Source organism: Juglans regia, chromosome 1 (assembly GCF_001411555.2).
Source record: "Juglans regia cultivar Chandler chromosome 1, Walnut 2.0, whole genome shotgun sequence".
NCBI classification, from domain to species: domain Eukaryota; kingdom Viridiplantae; phylum Streptophyta; class Magnoliopsida; order Fagales; family Juglandaceae; genus Juglans; species Juglans regia.
In genome coordinates, this window is record NC_049901.1 from 16644820 (window position 1) to 16651802 (window position 6983).

The following is a 6983-nucleotide window of genomic DNA, read 5'->3' on the forward strand; positions in this document are numbered from 1 at the left end:
TCTTGGAAAAAGATGGAATTAAAATTCCTTGTATGGATTGCAAATAATTTCAAGATTGTATGATCACTCCTCTCTCTTTCCGGAGACTCTCTGCACCTCATAGTGAATTCCCACTCCTTTAATGGAGTAAAATACAAACTCAGTTTTCAGAGATCAGACATGCGACATGGAGATGGACTCTCTAATTCAACAAACAAAAGTTTTATTATAGGAAGACCTCAATCTAGCTCCAGCCACAGAAACTGCCAAAGAAACCACAGAACTTGCATTAGTGGGAAGAATAGTTTCAACCAAGCTACTGAACAAAACCTCACTGCATGCAAGCTTCAAAGCAACCTGGAATTTTATCAAAAAATTTCACATTGAGATTTAGATGTAAATCTTTTCCTCTTCACTTTCCAGACAGTTCAGGAAAAACAAAGAATCATCAGTTAAGCCCCATGGAATTTCAAGGACACCTGCTCATCCTAAAGCCATGGCCTGCTGGATCTACATGGCATGAGATAAGTTTAAATACGTCAATTTTTCATGTGCAAATACATGACCTCACACTAGATCACATGACTATTGCAAATGCCACAAAAATTGGGAAAGCCCTTGGAACTTTGATGGAGGTGGAAGTAGATCCACACTTTGGAATAGCATGCAAAAAAATTATAAGAATCAATGTGAAAATAGACATAACAAACCCACTGAAACAGGTTTCTAGCTTCTAAGAGACTACAGCATAGACACATGAGTCTCTTTCAAATATGAGAGGCTATCGAATTTTTGTTATGCATGTTAGGCTGGGTCACTCACAGATTTTTTACACTTTTCTAAAAGTCATTCCCACCTAGCTACCTTTCGGACCTTGGCTTAGAGCCAAAAATCACAACTCAGGAATCATCCTACCACCTCAACAGGGTCAAGCAATCATCCCGAGAACAACACAACTGGAAAAATTACAGAGGGATGATCTACTCAAGGATAGCCCACAACCCATAACCATAATCGATCAAAAAAATCTGATGGCAGTATCGGCTCCCTTGTTCCCAATGCCCCTGACCCATAAACAAATCGAAAACAACAAAAGTCCAGAAGCTACTCTACTAGATCTGAAGGCCTAAAGCAACAAAGAAAAAGTAATAATTAAAGAATTAAAGAAGGACAAAGGAAAAAGGATATTAGTAGAAGAACATCCCTTACTCAACACGCAGAGACCATCGACTCTGAAAGCCCTAGTCACCGGCATAGACATGACTCAAAGCCATCTGTGGCTTCCTCCATGCACATACTTGTCGTTGCATCACAATAGAACTGCCTCAACCTTTCAAGCTCCAAAGAGGGTAACATTGCAGAGAGATCTCCTCTCCAACACAGAAAGCATGGGGGAAAATTTGTTTTTCATACCCAAAAAATACTTGATTTTTAGCACTGAAAGGAATATTAAAAATACTATAGGAAATCGAAGCAACATTTCAGTGCCAGAAAACCCAACAAGCTACGATGGTTACCTCCTCTAAAGTGACCCGAAGCCAACAAGCGCCGCTCCCACCAGTTCATTGTTCAAGAACTCTCATCAAACTACTATGGACATTAAAGCCTCATCACCAACCACTCAGAGCCCAGAGCTCGTTCACTTGGGGAGTAAATACATTAATTTCGAGAGTTAATTTATTCCCACCGATCCTATCTCCATCACTCACTCCTGGCCATCAGTTCCCACAGTTGACGGCAAACCAACTTCTCTACAGCAATCTAATGGAATTGGAGCTGCAGAGTTTTACTTACCCCTCTGCTTTAATACAAACGCATGGAGTACACAATGGCTAAAAATTCAAGCTACAATTATGGGCTTCAAACCACATTAGGCCAGCCTCTCGGAAAACACCCATTCGGCCCATTTAAGCGAACCCACGTCAGAAAATGAAGTGGAGCCCACTGTAGAAGTACCCACCAGAATATAGACTCAACCTATTGAACAGGGCCCATCATCCCAATGATAGGAAGTACTGAAAGGGCCTCTTAGCTTTTTAAAAGCAACAAATTGGCTTGTAAATCCAGTGGAGACCACTTTGAATGAGACTACAACAAAAAGAAATAATCATTTGACTCACGAAGAAAGTCAACAAGAAAAAAATTCAAAAAATTTTCAAGGAATCCCCTGCTCTTTCCACAGGGAAAAATCAAGGCTCCAGAAATGAGGAGGAAGATCTGGCATTCATGTTATTTGAAATGCAATCCAAGTCAACTAGAAAAATAAAAAATTCAAAGGAGCATATCAGAGCCAAACCATATCAACGGGCAGCTCCACACACAGCAACAACAGGAAAACAAAGAAAGCTAACGAGGCAGGCTCTACCATGCCTCCAACTGCTCTATGAAGACAATGGTATGGAATTGCAGGGACTAACCCGCCCCAAAGCAATTAGAAGTATAAGGGCAAATATTAAGAAGCATAACACGGACATAATATTTTTGTCGGAAATCATGGTGCCTACTGAACGCACCTCTACTATTGTAAATAGTCTAGGTTTCTATCATTTTGTAAATTTTCCAGCCTCAGGAAAAAAAAATGAGGCATTTAGTTATTATGGCGACCGGGTGTAGATGTAGAATCAATACATGTGAATATGAATGCAGTATCTATTTTAATTTACTCTGATCCTCCTAACCATCTTTGGCTAGCTACATATGTTTATGCTCTAGCACAGTGGCAACACAAAGCAAATTTCTGGACATCACTGGACTCAATTCACAATTCTTTTTACTGGCCCTTGGATTTGCATCAGAGATTTCAATGATTTATTAAACCAAAATGAGAAAATTGGAAGGCGTCCAGTAACATCTTCACCAATTGGTGGATTAAGAAATTTGATGGAAAAACATGGTCTAATCGATATTGGTTTCTAAGGGCCCTCATTTACATGGACAAACAATCGACACGGGAAGACTATGATCAGAGAAAGGCTGGATCGAGGGATTACAAGCACACAATGGCAATTATGATTTCCTGATGCCACAATTCACCACCTTACTTCCTCGGCATCAAATCATCATCCACTTCTTCTCTATACGACAAAAGTGACAAAACGAGCCTCATCTTTCAAGTTTGAAGAATACTGGACCAGAGAACCTCACAGTCAAATAATTATTCAGGAAGCCTAGAGCAAGCATTTCAGTGGAAATCCAGCTTTCATACTATGCAGCAAAATCAAGGTCACTAAAGAATCTCTAAAACACTGGAACAAAGTCCACTTCGGTAAGATCGAAGTTAATATTCAACAAATAGAAAGTGAGCTCAATCAAACCCAATGCAACTTCCCAAGCCCGTAAAGTCTAGTAAAAGAGAAGCAGTTACAAGCGAAGCTCCAAGATTAGCTAAAACATGAAGAAACGTTATGGCGTCAAAAATCACGAATCAATTGGCTCACTACATTGGATCTGAATACAAAATTCTATCATCTCTCCACAACAATTCGAATAAAAGATAATGAGATTGACTCCATCAAAATCAGCCCAGGTAATTAGACAATGGACCAAGATATCATTGGAATGTCTTTCATTAATTATTTTTGGTCTATCTATGCCACTTCGAACCTAGTCATACCAGAAGATTTGGAAAATATTTTTGAATAGCAAATAACAAATCAAGAAAATAATTTCCTAACTGCACTTCCTACGGAAGAAGAAATTTATGGAGCACTAAAGCAAATTCCAAACCATAAAGCTTTGGGTCCAGATGGAACGACAGCTCTCTTCTACAAATATTACTGGAAGACCATAAAAAAAGAAGTCATAGATGCAGTTCAGAATTTTTTTAGAAGTGGAAAATTGCTGAAGCAGATGAACCATACCAACATAGTTCTTATCCCAAAAATCACCAATCCATGCTCCCTTCAAAATTACCGACCAATCAACTTGACCAATGTCATATACAAAACCATTACAAAAATTCTGGCAAATCGCTTAAAGCAAATGCTCCTAAATATTATTTTCCCTTCTCAAACAGCTTTCATCCCGGGCCACAACATAAAAAATAAAAATTAAAAATTAAAAAAAAATAAAAAAACCTCTAATACTTGCCCATGAGCTGTTTCACCATCTCAAGCGAAAGACGGGGAGAAAGGGCCAATAGTGATAAAGCTAGATATCGAAAAAGCTTTCGACTATATTGAATGAGATTTCTTATTTGCTGTAATGAAGGCACTGTGATATAGCATAACATGGATCAACTGGATCAGAGAATGTATAACAACAGCCTTCTTCTCAATCCTCATCAATGGCTCTCCAAGAGGTTTTTTCAAAGTGCAAAGAGGACTAAGACAAGGAGATCTCATCTCTCCTTTCCTTTTCGTCTTATGCATAGAGGTGCTTTCAAGATTAATAGCAAAATTGGAAGCTATGGGAAATCTAGAAGGTGTCAAGCTGAGCCGAAACTACCCTTCTATATCTTATTTATTTTTTACGGACGATCTAATCATTTTTGGGAAAGCAGATGAAAAAATGGCCCAAACCATCAGCGACAACCTAGAGAAATACCAAGATTGGTCAGGTCAAAGAGTCAACAAAGCAAAATCATCAATTTTCATTACCCGGAACACCAACCAAGCCACAAAAGCAATGATCCGGGCCAAAATGCAATACAATGAATCAACATCTAGAATGAAGTATTTGGGGATTCCAACATCTTTTGAAAGGTCAAAGAAAGTGAACTACAAAGAACTAATGGAAAATATAAATAGGAAGCTGGAGGGCTAGAAATCAAAATTATTATCACACGCAGGTAGAACAATGCTCATCAAAACAGTGGCAAGCTCGATTCCCAAGTATCAAATGTCTATGCACCTTTTACCAAAATCAATATGCAAAGCACTAAATACAAGTTTTAAGAATTTCTGGTAGGGAACGACAAAAGAGCAAAAGCACAAGCTATATTTAAAATCTTGGAAGTCGATCTGTCAACCAAAAAGAAAAGAAGGCTTGGGACTAAGGCTAATGGAAAATATGAACTTAGCACTTCTAGCAAAAACAGGATGGGAAATGAGCCAACCCAACTCAGGTCTGTGGCATTCACTACTGTCTAAGAAATATTTGAACACAAATTCATTATGGCAGGCAACCTCAAAAGTGGGGGATTTATGTTTCTGGAAAGGAATTTTGAAGACGAAGAAGCTACTAGGAAAAGGTACATGCTTTCAAATCTATAACGACCTTTCTGTTAAAGTGTGGTCAGACCCATGGATACCAACTCTAGAAAATTACAGACCAAAACCGTTGAACCAAAATATTGAAATCTCTCTATCTCTTAAAGTCTCTGATCTATCAGCCAAACTACCCACACTTGGAACATTCAGAAATTGCAAAACATTTTCCAACAAGATAGCATATGGGAAATTCAAAAATTCAATTGCCTTATGCCGGCCAAAGATCGGATTGTCCGATTTGGATAAATAGCCAAAATGGAAAATTTTCTGTCAAAACAGCTTACCATCTTGCAACACAATTTCTCCATACATTTATGCCAAATCTCCATAATTTCTCAATGGGAAGAATTTGGAAACTAAAAATTCATGATCACCATAAGCTCCTCCTATGAAATTTTTTTTTGGAACATAATACCAACCAAAGAAAGGCTAAAGAGCTTCATTCCAAATATTCCATCCTTTAACTGTCCACTGTGCAAAGAACAAGAAGAAACTATATTCCATCTTTTTATTGAATGCCCAATTATCAGAATTATATGGAGTTAAAGCAGCTGGTCATTAAATCTCTCATCACTGGCGATCACTACAATGCAAGAATTGATACAGATTATCATTGATCCCGAAGCGAAATTGGGGTTAAATTCGTAGGAAGAACATCCTTTCTAATTATTTGCAGTCCTGATAATAGATTTTATCTGGAAAATGAGGAATGATGTAGTCCATAATCAAACAATTTTTTCTCTAAAGAAGGCAAAGGAGCAGTTGGACACTTCATACCAAGAAAATTTACATGCATGAAAATAAAAGGCGAAATCAGGTCAATCACAGAAATGGCAAACCCCTTCCAGATATCAAACAAGTATATCCTTTGATGCTGCAATATGAGATTCTTACTCGACATCCTTAGCGGTAAGTCGAGATTCAAAGGGGAATATTATAGAAATCTGGACAAAAAAAAATACGACCACAACACCTATCATAGCAGAAGCCCAGGCAGCAAAACTTGCACTCAAGAAGGATGCACAACTTGTGATTTCGACATTCCAAGGAGAATTGACTGTTTGGCAAATTAACCCCATTACTAAAGACATTGCTCAAGTGTTGAAAAATCAAAATGATTGGAGCATGAAAAAAATATATCGATCGCAAAATCGATGTGCACGCTCGGTAGCGCAACTGATAGCAACTAACTATGTTTTTGGTAGCATACCCATAGAAAAATTACCTTCTTGTATTTTGCATATTGATAGAAGAAGAAGAAGAAGAAGAAGAAGAAGAAGAAGAAATAAAAAAAAAAAAATTGGAGATTGTATAGGAACGCGAGCTTGCTAGACTTTTTTCATACCCTGGTTTTGGGATTATAATCGAGTATTTATATATTAAGAAAAATTTACAGAATAGCGTCCTCAACTTCAACCAAAAAAAAAAAAAGAAATCTAATTATCATCAATTGGTGCCTGGCATGTCCTTCCAAATTGTTTGGTCACGAAAGTACACTTCCACCGCCGATCTCTCACACTCGACAACTAATTGCTATGGCTTAAGAAAATGTTTACCTCTCCTGGGTAGTTTGTTTAGCCGCCATAACTAACTGAAATGAGACCAATTTGGAAGCCGTGGAGTTAACTATAGTTGACATGGGCATATTAATTTGGGGCTGTACCTAAATTGGTGAAAACTGGAATGATTCCCACCTCCAAGACTCGAGTGAATGAATTGGGCCAAAAAAAGAACCACTCCAACTCGAGAATCTTGCCTTACCTATATGAGAAATGATACTTGCAGTCGTGAGCG

The 6983-nt window shown here is 38.0% G+C and overlaps 1 long non-coding RNA gene across 1 annotated transcript; it reads right to left on the reverse strand.

Moving 5' to 3' along the window:
• Positions 1 to 1763, reverse strand: LOC109006064. Its single transcript, XR_001998574.1, has 2 exons — positions 337 to 1763; positions 1 to 242 (listed from the first exon to the last, which is right to left on the reverse strand). It is a non-coding gene; the product is annotated as an uncharacterized LOC109006064 (long non-coding RNA).
• Positions 1764 to 6983: the final 5220 nt, after the last annotated feature.